This window comes from Pseudorca crassidens, chromosome 13, assembly GCF_039906515.1.
Source record: "Pseudorca crassidens isolate mPseCra1 chromosome 13, mPseCra1.hap1, whole genome shotgun sequence".
Lineage (NCBI taxonomy): Eukaryota > Metazoa > Chordata > Mammalia > Artiodactyla > Delphinidae > Pseudorca > Pseudorca crassidens.
Genome location: NC_090308.1, coordinates 34,932,279 through 34,948,157, shown reverse-complemented (window position 1 = coordinate 34,948,157; position 15,879 = coordinate 34,932,279). Strand labels below are relative to the sequence as shown.

The window sequence follows — 15,879 nt, the reverse complement described above, 5'->3', positions numbered from 1 at the left end:
CATTATAATTGCTTTCATATCATTCAGTGAATTATCTTTGCTGGCAGACAGTAGACAATTTGTATGTATTTGTAGAATTAATTTTTGTTAAAATAAGCATTCTACTTCTAACAGGGGCTTAATAGATATATGATAAGTAACATATGTAGTGATCAAAGTGTGCTGATAGGAAGATCTATTAGAAAAGATAAGAGAATATTATCCCAGAATAAAATCGCCTAGCTCTATTGCCTGGAAATGAATAGGAAGAAAGAGAGATTTTTCGATACCCAGGAAAGATGATTGACATTGCCTCCCATGCCAGTGGTTAGATGAAAAAAATGCCATTTAATTGCAATATTTTAGAGAAGTTCAATTAAGTCTACACTTTGAAAAGTTTGGGGCTGAAATCAATTAAAAAGTACAAGAGAACTAGGTCAAATTTGTGGTTAATGTGGTTGCACCATTCAATAACATGTGGGACACATTCTTGGATGGAAGAAACCATCATCCAAGTTTAGAATTATTTGGAACCTGCGGCTTTTGAGGTCTGAACCCAACCTGAACTTTTTGGTGCTGTGTGTTTTCTTTTTGTTTTGTTTCCTGGGAAGAGAACATGTCGTGTGTGAGTGCGTGTGTGTGTGTGTGTACGTGTGTGTGTGTGTGTGTGTGTGTGTGTATTCATTCTAAAGTTTATAAAAATTATTGTAAAGCCAATTGGGAAATATGTTTCTAAATACACTTTGATGAGTTTACTGTAAAAAATTAATATAACTTTCCATTAAAATATATGAATATTTAAAAATTGAAGGGAAAGATACTTAGAAAAACATAGCTTAGGTTTTACCCAAACAAGAACATTTGTAAAAAAATAGCTAAAAAATATTAGATGATCTCAAATTGTGGCCCAACTCAAAACCTTAAATTACACTGTTTCCCAACGTTCAGGTTCCCTAGGATCCCCAAGCAGTAGAAGGTAAAACTATTATTCCTTGGGGAAGAGAATTTCAGATCTCCGATTTTGGTCTCCTGCTCATTCGTCAAACCGCACTGGAACCTGTCCTTGGTTGGATAATATATATGGCCACCATGCAAGTTCTAAGAGCCACCTGGGAGAAATGATTAAAATCATGTGGCTAAGCTCTTCAAAACATATAGAAAAATTGATATGCCTGTCCCTGCGGGAGGAAAAGAAATCCACAAGAATAATGACCTTAATGGAGCCTTGGGGTTGCTCGACTTCCAGTGTGTATTCTGTAGTGCAGCCAAGTCTAATCTGAAGGACTGCGGTGTTGGCCAGCAGGAGAGTAAAATAAATGTATGGCAAACAGGACTTTGTTTGCATGTGGTTTTGTGAGAATATCATTCTTTTAAATAGTAAGTCGTTTTACTGTTTTACTTAGTTGATTGTGCTACTTTAGATTTTTTTTAAAGGTGCCACTTTAATATAACATGGTAGAATGGAAAGAGCATGGGTTTTTGAGTCAGGCAGATCTGACTCAGTCATTCACTAGCTGAGTGAGTTGGGGCAAGAACTGTACGCGGCGTATGATGTGAACAAATACTTGTCAAAGGAGGGAATGAATGCACACAAGCAATTAACCACTCTTAGCCTCGATAAAACTGACCTTGTTAAAATTTCATAAAAAATGAAAAATTTTAATTTTCATGTAATGAGACCAGATTGGTAAGCATTTTAGTACAAAAAATGGAATAGAACCTCTTCTTCCTACTAGAGGATTTTGACAAAACTGTAACAAATTAGAGAACAAATTTGGCCTTATCATAAAAGAGAAATTAAGAGATCACATTTAGAATATTCTTTTGCCAGTGTTTGGATTGTGCAAGTGTTCAACACTACTGTTTGGTGCTGTTGTACTATTAGGCTGCTGTGATCTTCTGAAATATGTAGTGAATGTTAGTGTTCGTAGTCTAACTTTGGGACATCTATAGACGTTATATGAGGAACAATATTCTAGAATCTACAGTTAAGCTTAGTGAAGAAAGAATGTTCTTCATTCTTTGCAGATCCCACCTAAGCCAGTTTCTGGATATTGCTGATTGCCCCGGAATACATATATCCATTCCAGAAACCTATGCTGGTGCTCCTATAGGCTTAAAGGATGCCTGATAGTACAGAGCATCCTGGAATGCACTACATCCACGTAGGTTATTAGTCAGTTGTATACCAACTTGCGTGTTTGAGGGGTACGTTTCTGACTGGTGTGTCCTCCATTCTGAGACCTTGGATCCTAACTAATGAAAAACAAAGACTCCTGATATTTAGTATAAATCTGTAAAAGAAATATCTTTATTATGTAGCTACTTTTAGCCTTATAGCCACTGTGTTCCTCCATATTCAAAACTCTCATTGGTTCATGACTTGAATTACAAGAGCCTTTTACCTGGCTCTCCTGTTTCTTCTCAAACATCCTATCAATTCCTGCCTGCCATAATCATAATTACAACACTCTCTGTAAGTTTCTACAATATTTTTCTATTGTCTACTACTGTAGGAGACTACAATAAAACTTTGGGATCTTATTAGGTGACTCCAAGAGCTTGGAACTGAATTTTTAAAAATTTGTCTGAATTAAACTATCAAATCAACAGAATGTACAAAGCGTATGTCAGGTGAAGTAAGAGTCTCTGGTAACCTATCTGAATGTGGTAATATGTCTAAGAAAAGAGTGAACGTTTCAGAAAGAGGAATTTGTCACTCCTGGACACATAGGAAAGAGGTGAGTGTCAGATATATATGTTGGCAACATCTATCCAAAGATAGTCCAAGGAAATGGAAGTTGGCTATTCTACCTGGAATATTTCCATTTCTAATGGCAGAGATATTTTTAAGATTCAGATGAATGTAGGTAGTTGTAACGGATTTTAGGTCCCATTGTTAATACCATCCTCACTGTGAGATGGACATATCTACCTAGCTTAATCTGAAGCCATGAAACAATACATTGCTTATACCCATGTTCACCAAGCAAGTGTCTGTCTAATAGAAATGTGCAGGGAGATCACACTGATATTAAACATTTCTTATTCCTGTTACAAAGGTTGCACCTGGGAATTCAATAAAATTATATCTGATCATTATTTAGCTTTCTATTTTAGTCACTTTTGCTCGACTGCCTCCCTAATAATACCCCACATTTTTTTCAGGCATCTATCTTCTTGCTTGTGATATGAGCTTCTTAGAGGCTGGAAGCGGCCTCCAAGCAAGGAGTGAATCCTGTCTGCACTGGTCACTGATTCCCATTCCCCTTGGCAGTGGCTTCTTTAGACCAGAAGCAATCCTGGCGTGTGAGATATAAAGGCAGTCTGCTGGTGGGCTTCAGGAAAGATTTCTCATCTGTACGGTTGTACAAAGGGAAGCATGCCTTCTCCCTCTAAAGGACTCGGAGTTCTGCCATGATACATCAGCATTTTGATATCCACCCCAGTCTTACATGTATTAAATTTAACATGATTCATTCTCTCAAAATCTGATAACCCCTTGGCACTGGTAATAATGAGCTTTTGAAGTTTCACTGTGGTGGACCTAGTGATCCAGCAGAACTATCATCACATTAGTTGCTTCCAAACACCTCTCAGTGAACTTATACAAGCCTGTGATGAAGTGTTCACCAGTCTTCAGTAAAATAAGGACATAAGGAATAGGTTTTTCACATTTTTAATTTAAATTTTTAATTTAAAGGAAATCCTTTATCTTAAGGTTATATATGTACTATACTTTTGTTTCCAGATTAATTTTATTAAATTTGTTTTATTTTATTAAAATGTGAAATTCCGAATTCCTAACATGGCTCTTTCTGGCTGGTCACTACCCAGTGTGTTTCCTGAGCTCCTTTCACACAGGATTTCTCACTTTCTCTAGACCTGCTTGAGCAGAACCATCACATCCTATCAAAGTCTTACCTGTCAATTCTTGGGGGCCCCAGTGTGTTTCCAGAAATTCCATCCCCATCAAATCTGAGGCGCTGTCACACCGAACCTAAAAAGTACTGTACAGTCTCCACCTTACTGTGTTGGGCAGCCTATTCCTACCTGCTCTTTCAGATGCTACAGTTCTCTGCTGACCCCTCTTCAGATCCCACCTGGCAGTAGGTACCAAATTGGGAAAACTGCCCTTTCTCCTTTGTGTTTCTCTCTGATGTGGTCCAAAGCAGCGTTATTAGGGGCCCTTGTGTCTTTTGTTTGGGTTAAAATATCAGCCCCCATGATAGACTCACAAGTCTATTCTTCTCCTGTGACTGAAATGAGTCACTGGGTCAAGTTCATCATGCCTGACTTTCTCTCAGGGGGAATCCTTTGCAGGGAACTTACTCAGGATCTTGTGTTAAGTCTTTGAGAAAGCCACTCCACCAATACTACCCACTGGTATGTCTGAACTACAGCAACAGATTAGGTATGAATTTTTTTCCAGAGGGTACAACTAAATTTCCAACAGGCCTGTTTCATTGCTTGACAGGTATATGTGAAGCCCAGCAGTCGGTAGTAGAAGCCCATGTGTAACTCAAGCTGAATCCTTACTTTCATTCGTTAGGAAGTTTTGGATATGAAAATAGTACGCAAACATCCAGACTCCAGTTCATTTCATTTATTCTTGGGCAAATTACTTAATCTCTCTAGACCTCAGTTTATTTATATATAAAATGGGATGGTAGTGGAACTTACTTCATGTGTAAATTAAATGGGTTAATATATTATGAGTAAGTAATAGTGCTGTATATGGTAAATATACATGTCAGATATTATAATTATTAATTCTATCACATTAGTTCCAAAAAAAAAATACATGTGGATATATTTGCTTGTCTTAATATTACCTTGAGTTAGTGTATTCTGATACCATTTCTTTTAAAGACACACATAATGCTTTGAAGAGAAACTGCTATAATTAATTATGTTGTATTACTACATTTACTTTAAAGTTTACTGTGAGGATTTTCCAGACTACAACAAAACAGAAGAAACCTTGGAATACAGCAGAATACATAACTCAAGCAATTAATTATAATAATGTCCTACATTACTAGATGCATAAAATTGGTAAAAGCGTTACATCAGATGATGGGATATGTAAGCTAATAGAATGGAAAATTTTCTTAATACTACAGATTATCCTCTCCTTCTTGCCTTTTTATCCAGCAAGTGGCAGGGAAGTTCAAATGACTGCTCACATTGTAGCTTTAGTTCAAGTCACGGCTCAACCTCACAAAGGCACAACTGACAATTCCAGATGTCCATTAGTCACGGCACCATGGAGACAGACCCCACTGATCAGTTTGTAAGCTGTGGGCAAATCATGAAATTGTCTTGCCACCATACAGATAAACAAAGCATATGTGCTATAGTTCAGAGCTGAAGATAGAATAAAAATATTAACTTCAAAAATCTAACAAGAAACATGCAAGAAACAATTTAAAAAAATTTTAGAAAGGAGAAAAGACAAACTCTGCAGACATAAACAAAGGTAGGTGGTAATGTAGAAGAGAGCCTGATTTTTGTGGTAGTGTTGCCTTCTTTGATTATTGCATGGGGCAGACCCACGCTAGCTGAAATTATGTCTAGCATTTTACAGCAATGGATTGGACTAGCCAGAGGCTTGGAACCTTGTGGATTTGTGGCTCTTCAGAAGTGCTTCTGTATTGGAATGTGTTTGTGTTTGCCTTTATTTGTTTTTAATAGAAAAAAACTTGAAGAAAAAGTTTCTGCCTTGGTAGATTTTCTTTGGAATCCCAGAAAGGGCTCTTGAGGGCTCTGTGGCTCTTTTGTGATGATAAACCAAAGCTTTGAGCTTGTCCCAGTTGGAATTCCAGACACTAAAGAAGCCAACTTTAATTATTATTATTGTTGTCTACAGAACTGAGCCCCTTTCTGATTATTCAGGTTTATACAAATAGTCTTCTAAACATATTAGTTTTTTTTTTTTTTTTTCAGCTAAGCTAAGACTGCAAAACAAAGCAGGGGAAACTTTGCAATAGGGTTTCAGAGGTGCCAAGTTTCTGAGTCTGCATGGCGGGTACCTGTGGTGTGGCAGGTTTTTTTGAGAGGGAAACATTAATAAAAATAGGGCCTGCAGTGAAGAACAAGTTTCACAAACTTGTAGAAGAGATTATTACCTGGGAGAAGATGACAGTTGAGATAAGCAGAGTCTCTGGGAAAGAAGAAGTTTATTACAATATCTGACTCTCCAACTGAGACATTAATAAATATGAAGCTAATCATAGAATCTTAGTGTTATATAAGGAAACTTAAAGATTTTCAAATCTAACCTTAATCTTCTGCAAGAACTAGCTGTACCATGTCCCAAACAGATTACTCAGTTTCCACCTCAAGCATATTTCCTAGCAGAGAACTCGCTACCATACAAGATAACCCTTTCCGATTGAGAACTCTGATAGGAGGTTCAGCCTCATACTGGGTCAAAAGTTATTTCATTTTAACTTTGACCCATTAATCATGGTTCTGTCCTCCAAAGTTACTCCTTCTTTCATGTAATACCTGTTATTTATTGAAGATAGTTATTATTATTATTCCATCCCATTCCTGAAAGTCTTCTCTCGTCAAGAGTCCTTAGCTCTTGCAACCATTCCTTTTCTTTAAGTTAAATCAAGTCAAATTAACACTTACTGAATACTGACTATGAGCCATACTCTGGTAGGATCTTAGAACACAAGGTTCAACAGTCTGTATTTTAGGAAGATCCCAATGGGACAGCAGGAACTGAGCGACATATAACTTATCACCACAATACATTCTCACAGATGTTAGAAACATGCACAGACGGGATGGTGGCCAGGGAGTGATTAGATCTGCCAAGGGAAGCTGGGAAATTCTTATCAAAACAATAGCATTTTCCAAATGAAAAATTAAGGAAAGGCATTCCAGGTGAATCAAAATACTGTATAAGGCATAGCTGTGTAAGAAGCAAGTTGTGTTAGGAGAAAGGGTCAGGTATATTATAAAATTTTTTATATAAATCTTGAATGAACCCAGAGGTTTTATTAACATAAAATCAGCTAGGGGATCTTTTCCAATCTTCTAACTTATCTTGAGTTTCCACCTCGTCTTAAAAATGTTTATTCTGCCTTTTCTCACTTAAGAATAATTGTTAAACGAGAAATAATAATTCTTCCCTTCATAGGGAAGGCAGAGTGAAATAGGAGTTGAGAATTTTGGTTTTCTCACAATTTCTTAAACACCATACCCTCCTATCTCAATCAAATGGTCTATTCCTTTCTTTTCTTAACCTTTGAGCCCCAGTAGCTCTAAAGTGCTTCCATTCTTCTGATTTTCAGCCCATTCCAGGCTTTATTCTTATCAACACTATTATTTTCCTGCTCTTCTGCTTATCTGTGATTATTTACCTTTCTTGTGTTTGTTATGTTTATCCCTGTAAAATTTTCCTTGAGAAAGGAATCAGTGTTTTTAAGTTAATTATAATAGCGAATGATTTAACTATTATCGACCATTGTTCCAAGAGATGTAGATACATCATTTCGTTCAACCTTTATAATAGCCTTACAAAGTGATTCGTACTATTAGTTACAGATGGAGAAGTCTGAGAGGACTGGCAGTTTAGCCACAAAACTTGACTCCAGTGCTGGCTTTATTATTCAATATATTGCAGTGATAATTCTGTAACTTCTTTTTTTTGTTTTTTTGCGTTATGCGGGCCTCTCACTGTTGTGGCCTCTCCCGCTGCGGAGCACAGGCTCCGGACGCGCAGGTTCAGCGGCCACGGCTCACGGGCCCAGCCGCTCCGCGGCATGTGGGATCTTCCCGGACCGGGACACGAACCCCTGTCCCCTGCATCGGCAGGCGGACTCTCAACCACTGCGCCACCAGGGAAGCCCAATTCTGTAACTTTTAGACATTTCCCTTTTTACCACCTTGGCCCCATTGGTAATTTTATTTTATTTTATTTATTTATTTATTTGCGATACACAGGCCTCTCACTGTTGTGGCCTCTCCCGTTGCCGAGCACAGGCTCCGGACGCGCAGGCTCAGCGGCCATGGCTCACGGGCCCAGCCGCTCCGCGGCATGTGGGATCTTCCCGGACCGGGGCACGAAGCCGTGTCCCCTGCGTCGGCGGGCGGACTCTCAACCACTGCGCCACCAGGGAAGCCCATCGCATCGCTAATTTTAAATGAGAAAACTCCACTTTTACTTTACTTCATCTATTTGCTTTTTTTCCTATTCTATAACCTAGTCTATAACCATGTAAACAAATCCCATTTGTGGTTTTGAACACCCCCTGAATGACCCCATCTGCAGATGCTTTGAGGTACATAGATGTACCTAGTAAATAAGAAATTTTCCAAGAAACTGGATTTTTTTTTCATAATTGCTGCAGTTAAATAACTTATTTCTTTGAATTCATGGTTCTTACTTATAAATTTTGCTTATATTAAAAGTCAAATCAAGAATGATAAAGTCAGTAAAAAAATTTAAACTCAAAATTATAAAATTAGAAGATTGTAAAAATATACATTAAACATCCTCATTAACTGTAGAAATCTGGTATTTTATGTGCCTTTTGCTGATCTCCCAGCTTTCCAGACTCCCAGGCCCTCATCTGGCGCAGGAATGCCCATCGGACAGCCACAGATCTTGCCATCTCTTTAGCCTTTAAATATCTTGGCTATTACTTTAGACCTAAAAATAACTAGTGCTTGGGATCATCATAAAAATTTGTTGGCAGATTCTAAAAACACAAATGGGAAATTCTGTTGCATTAGTTTTTATAAGATGTGAAAAGTGTGTTTTATCAAAGTAAAGGACACACTTAGGAGACTTCTGTGGATAAAAAGGATGGCAACTTATTGGAAGGCATCAGGGGAAATTGAGCTGGAAGAAGAACAAACAGAAGCAAAGTTGGAGGCTTTGTTAAAAGAAAGTACACTTGTTATTAGTCTACATGATATAAATATTTTTGAAGAGAAGTAAGCTCACAAAGCAGACAGTGTCTGTCTCTTGAGCCTGAGAACATGAGAAAGAAAATGGGAACATAAACATTCTATCAAACGGTCAGTACATGAAGCAAGTTATATCCTCCTAAAAGACAAAATGGACACAATAGGGGTGGTGTTAACTCTGAAGGAAAATGCAGGCTGCGTTAGAAGAGACATGTAATTTTTAAATGATCTCCAACATAACTGTTTTTCTTATATAAAAGAAGCCATTGAGAGTGTTTCTGATCTTGTTCATAATTCTGGGATTCCTTTTAAAGTGAAAATGCCTGCCAGACATTTCTTGTAGAAACTGAAATAATGTCCTTTGCCAATCCCAGATGAGGAGAAAGGAATACCTCCCATGGAGAAAGAAGAGGGGAGAAAAAGGTGTGAAGAGTGTTGAAGTAAAGGAATGCTGTTCTGGCATCTCATCCATGTCAGTGACAGCAGGTGCCACAGAGGAAAAGACAAATAAAGGGCAAGGAAACCAGGGGAGCAGACACAAAGAGGGAAACAAATCCATCTGCCCTGTGCCTCATTAATCTTGTCACAAATACTTGCTGCTGAGAAATGCTAATCTTCTCACTACCCAAAGTAGCCTCCCTCACAAGAATGTTTTCAAGGTCTGGTATATCTAATGACTGAACCATTTAATAAATTACTTACTTACGTTACTATAAAAGCCAGTCCAGCAGCTGTAACTTACATGTAAAGCACTAAATCCTTATACCTGACTTTCTAAAGGTTCCTCTAAATCATATTTAGTGACAGGGTGAGGTGCACAGGAATCAGGATTTAGTGGCAGGGCATACTTCATGCTGTTTCGGGTAGGTCAGGAGGTCTAACTTGGATTTCTTCCCAGTAACCTGATCTAGGTGAATCAGCAGGTTATAAATGAAAGTCAGTTTCTAAGACTCCAAATTTTCTTTAACTATCAGAAACTTTATAGGAACATGGTGAGAAACAGGAAAAGACCAAGAGATAATAAACACCATCGACTGATATTATGATATTGCAATTTCTCCTTTCTAAAACAATGTGAAATGAGGTGCCATTTTGTATAAGCTAAATATTTGTATCAATCCCTGAGGTTTTTATTTCTATTGTTAGCCAGGAAAAATACTCAAAATGTTTCAGAGCTCACATTGCCTTTTCTATTAGGTCACAAAATATAACATTAGATTGTGAGTTCCTCAAGGGAAGTTTCTAAGACTTTCATATATTTTTTCACTCAAGAGTATGAGTGAAACATGTTATGAGTATGAGTGAGTAACATGTTAAATTATAGGAAAGAGAAAGAAGAAAGGGGAAGACAAAGAAAAACAAAATGTATTAGTCTCGTCACATTCAAAGCACTGATACTCATTGCCTTGTTTCATCCTCATGACATCTCCTGGATGAATTAAGAAACTTCAGCTCAGGGTCACAGTAACTATGATAAAATTAGTGTTTGATTCTAGCTTTGTCTGATTTGAAAGCTTAAGCTCTTTGCTCTGGAAGGAAGATCTCTGAGTGTAAGCAAATCTTCCAGTGCCCCTGAAACCATGCCTTATTGATAGCTGCCTTATCCTATACGTGGCATGGATCTCACCAATCTATGGAGTATTTCTAAAGGGTAATTAGTTCTTCTCTATTATTTCCAATCAAAAGACTTCTGAATTAGCATAGCATGGTAAATCTAAGAACTTACATTTACAAAATCTCAGAGAAGTCCACTGGTCTCACAAGCACCACTAGTAACATATTCCCTTCATTGTAAAAGGGGCAATAACACTTGCTGTTATCGAACCTCATGAACACTTTAGGAATATTCAGCCACTTTGTGGGTGAAGTGTAGGAAAATCATATGAAGTATGAAAAAAAATCTCAATTTTCTCATCATATTAAAATGGCAATAATAATAATAATAATAATGACTCATGGGCTTCCCTGGTGGCGCAGTGGTTGAGAGTCCGCCTGCCGATGCAGGGGATACGGGTTCGTGCCCCGATCCGGGAAGATCCCACATGCCACGGAGCGGCTGAGCCCGTGAGCCATGGCCGCTGAGCCTGCGCGTCCAGAGCCTGTGCTCCGCAACGAGAGAGGCCACAACAGTGAGAGGCCCGCGTACCGCAAAAAAAAAAAAATAATAATAATAATGACTCATAGGTATGCAATGAAGATTGACAAGCTACTATATGTAAAGCATAAAAGCAGCTCACAGCACAGAATAACTGTTCAGTCAACGTTAACTTTTATTAATGATATTTTCATAACTGTGATTTCTATTATTAGGTTTCTGTTCTCTGAAATGAGTTCACTAGGCTCAGAATCCTAAAGTAAAATACTTGCTTCTGTTTACTTCCCTTCCAATGTCAGTTTTATTGCTTCTATCTTGTATTCCAGGAGAGTGACTGAGCCATTAATAGAGGAAATACATGAATAAGCTACAGTTGATATGAAACTGCTTATATTTGCAGATTCAGTCCTCAGTAACTTGTATATTTGTAAATAGCTCAATATTTCAGCCCCCATGTGTACCAAAATAATAATTGAAATTCAGTTTCTACACATTCACCCCCCAACCCTCCCTCACCCCCCAAAATAACTAAACATAGGAGACCGTGACTATAGCTAAATTACAAAGCTCTGCCTTTATTGCTTACCTCTTTCCGAAAGCCTTACTGTGTTTCAGGAATGTCCACCCTTGATCTTGCTAGTCCACTACTCTGAAATGTCTGATTTTATTTTTATATTTGTTGTGTACTGGGGTGAGGACTGGCAGGTAAAGGTTAGGCTGTGTGGTATCCAGAGGCTGGAAATTGAAACCCCCTGTTTCTCACTGCCCAGGTGTGGTGCAGACAGCCCTGGCCTCCACATTTCCTCACCATGCCCTAAAAATGACCTTAACCCTGACATAGAGAGAGAAGCAACATAACTGTGAAAGGCTGTTGCTGGCTGGCTGCGTGAGACAGAGCACTGGGGCTGTATCGCATTGCTCTCCCCTGCGTATTAACACTTCTAGTCTCTCCAAGTTGACCTGGACTCCCTGAAGCCATGGAGAGGTCAAAGTTAATCCTCAGTGCCCATCAAACTCATTTTATGAGTCTGCCCCATGAAGCAGTGGGAAAATGACTCAGATCAAGTCTATCCCTTCTATTCAATCTTGAAACCTATTGGAAAGAACTCTTTTCTTCTAAGATATTTCACTCAGGTACACTCTATCTTTTCCACCTCTTGCACTATTTTCATTAAATAATAAATAAACAAATAAATACATATGTAAATATGTGTGTGTATTTTTATATATATATATATATTTGTACGTACATAACACAAAGCACTGAAGCTAAAGCAATATATCTGTTACCCCAACAGACTGCATTTCCCTTACATTGCTTAATCATTTTTCATATATTCCATATCTTTCCAGTTACAAATCTGACAATGATGGTAAAGGTATCTATTGGGCTTCTTTAAAGAGTACATGTCCTTATTTTTTTCCTTTAAGACAGATGTTCATGCTTATACAATACTTAGGTTTTATAAGGTCCAAGTAGAAGAATGCTTTTGTTTTTAAAATATTTCTGTGTTTTTCAGCATAGAATGATAGAAAGTGATCAAACCAGGGAATGGAAGAGTTTAAGCAAACGGAATTTTCTTTACCAAAATTTATTGAAACAACATGGACAGGTTTTATTCTTTTAAAAATGACGGGTAAAGTTTAGCTTTATAAAGTATTTCTTGCAACCATTTAATTAAATTCAAGTCTTATGCAGTATAATTCAAGTCTTATGTAGTGTAGCCTCTTCTTTGCAAGAACGAACAGTTTGGGGGAAAGAGTCATTTCTCAAACACTCACTTGTTTTCTTTAGTAAGTCCAACCTTACTACAGAAGACTCCCTGTAACCCTCTCTTTGTTTTTCAGGGTCTCTGAATACTGAAAATAGGAAATGAAGGAGCAAGCCCTGTGATAGATTTTATAAGCTTGGTGGAAGATCAGTATCAGCTCATGGAAGTGTGAGGTCTTAGCAGAGGTAAAGTGGTTCCCCATTTATATCGTTTGCTCACAGGTACTTCCTCAGAAAGATGGCCAAGAAGATGGCCAGCCAGCTTCAATTGCAGATCTGTTCCTATGTCATTGCTCTGTTGAGCACTCATATTTTAAAGGGGAATATTTATGAATTGGTTCTTAAATATTCCAAATAAGAAAGACTTATGCGAACTGATGACTAATGACAAGTATGAGGGTGGCGTGACTTATGTTCAAGTTGTACTCAAAAGAGGGCATTTCAACTTAAAATCTGAGTCTAGGCTCAATGAATGGCAGACCCCTGGCCTTAGGCATGCTAGCATGGTTCACTTTGGACTTCTTGGTGCAGCAGAGAAGGCCCAGCACCAGCAATGCTTTTTTAGGGGTTGAACCCTGAAGGGGTTCAAGTGGCTGAATAACCAAGAGGACAAGCAGTTTTTCACTTTTTTCACTTCCTTCATTTTATGCTTTCCCTGGAAATGTATTTTTATTAGTAACTAGGTTTTGAAATTTTTACCAAGATGTCAGCATAAACCATTTCTTTCTAAATAAATGCCTCCAATATCTGATGTGTACATATAAGCCAGTGTGAGCCAACCATGCTATTAGGAAACTAATAAATATGTCTCCTTTGTTTTCTATTAAATAAGAAAAAGCAAGACAATATTGCTTGTGCCAGATCAGGTTTTGACTGGTATGTGCTTATCCTTTACATAACAAGTGTATTTTATAAGAAAAAACACAGGGGAAATATTTTTATTTATTTTATTACTTGTACAAAAGCCATTTTGGCAACTTAAGAACCAATAAACTGAAATTGTCTCATGTGGTTCTTATTATGGAATCAAATATTAATGTAAAAGGCAAGCACACACCAATCATAGCCCCATCTGGCTGAAGGAACAGGCAAATGTGGCTCCATTTTCATTAGTGAGGAGAGGCGTATATTTCATGATGTGTTCAAACCTGGCTGTAAACGCACACTCAGAGCACTGCGGCATTTTATACCACTCAGGGGTGCCATATCTACTGATACAGGTTGATGTAATTGACATGGCTTGGAGGGAGAGAGTAGCTCTCAGTCTTGCAACTGCACTAACAGAGCACCAGTGGAGACTAGAGCAGCATTTCTTGAAATTCTGGGAAGGAAAGCAAGTTGAACCAGTACGTGATATGTACAGCTCTTACAATATATGCTTGGTTTATTTGCAGCAAGTAAGTTGACATGCATGTAACCACCAAAATTTCATTCCAGAATGTTTGGTCTTTTCAATAACCAGACAAAACCATTCAAGCTCTGGAATCAAAAGACTGCATGCATAAATATTATCTAAGTTCCTTCGGTGCTGTTTTCAGTTTACCTCCAAGGAAATTTAAGGGTGGCTATTTATCAATGGAAGGTAGGTATTCCTTTGTAGGGGGTTGGGTCAGCAAGACACTGCACTAATCAATCATCCCTGAAATAATGAGGTGTGGTCATCAGGGCCTCTAGCAAGCATTGACATATTCTTTATTAGGAAAAGAAAATAAGTATGTTCTGATAATCGAAGTTGGGTCCTTCTGGTTTCTCTTTGTGACTTGCTATTCGCTGTGTGTGTTTTTTTAACCCACTTGTGAATAGGTGTCTAAATGATCATATCACCCCAAAATATGTGAGTTTCCTGACTTTTGACCAGTGTGTGCCACAACTGGGATGGAATTATTTCCCTATCCTGAACTTGTTGTGGAGTGCAGAAGAAATGATAAAATAGTTCTTAAGGTATTTTGTTAAATTAGACTTAGACTTATGTATGACATTGATTATTGATTTATTTGGCAGGAAAATAAGTGCAGAAGGGACTCAGGTCACACTAAAGTTCTAGATTTAGGATCCTATTTAAAAAATCCATTCTTTTCGTAAACAATCTTTTAAAATGTAGTCAACAGACCAAAAAAGAAACTACAACTAAAAGAATTGTTTATATGAAAACTAATAATAACAAGTGTTTTCATCAGCAGTATCCTTAATTAGGGAGTGCATTAAGAATCTATACTGCTGGACCTATTTACTTGGTAACTAAATGGTTGACGAAAGATATTACTGGAACTGAAACGACCACTCCATTGGATAATGGAACCACTGAAGAGGATATTAAACCCATGCTCCTAAGAATCTAGGACTAGATCCTAAGTGAGGAAAAAGCATTCTTTGTCCTCTTGGGATCTACTGTATCTGGAACAACTGGGGTCATATGTAAAATGCCTGATTCGCTTCCGACACCAGTTTTATTCTCCTTTAGTGAGAAAGGCTGATAAGGAAAAGCTGGTGAATCCCTGGCTCTGGCATCAAGAGGAACTAGACTTGAATATTAAATTTGCTACCTAATAACTGTAACACTATTATTGCTTTGTTTTGAAAATCCAGTGAGAGAATGAACCATGAGGATTTTTGCTTACAATTTTATCCCCAAATCTTTGCCCAGGGTGTGGCATAGAGTAGATATTCAAAGCATATATTTTAGGGGAAAAAATGAGCGAATGAACTAATACATCTAAAGTTAATTTTTTAATTTATAAAATAGAGATACTAATATTTATCTTATAGTGTTACTTCAAGGACCGAATATGGTATTATATGCAAACCCTAGAGAAATTCTTGACATACCATAGGTGGATGTTAGAAATGTCCGATGGTGTTTATTTATTTAATAGATTATCCACTTATATAACAAATACTTGACTTTTTTCTCCATCTGGTGTCTTAGTTGACTATACTTAACAATTAACGTGACCCTTGAAGGTGAAGATGAGATAAATTTTGAAGAAAGAAGAAAAAGAATGTGAATTCAAAATTAATATGATATAAATTTGGAAGACACACACACCCAAATATTTTTGTTTCCCAGAATACCCAAAAGCCTGACCAATGTTAATATATCTAC

At 37.6% G+C, this 15,879-nt stretch overlaps 1 long non-coding RNA gene across 1 annotated transcript in view; it reads left to right on the top strand.

Annotated features, from left to right (window-relative positions):
- Window positions 1–13,164, top strand: part of LOC137204977 (uncharacterized) — a 221,721-nt gene extending 208,557 nt beyond the window's left edge. The window contains exon 4 of the long non-coding RNA XR_010933936.1: window positions 12,854–13,164. This is a non-coding gene — a long non-coding RNA (uncharacterized lncRNA). The remainder of the gene's footprint in view (window positions 1–12,853) is intronic.
- Window positions 13,165–15,879: the final 2,715 nt, after the last annotated feature.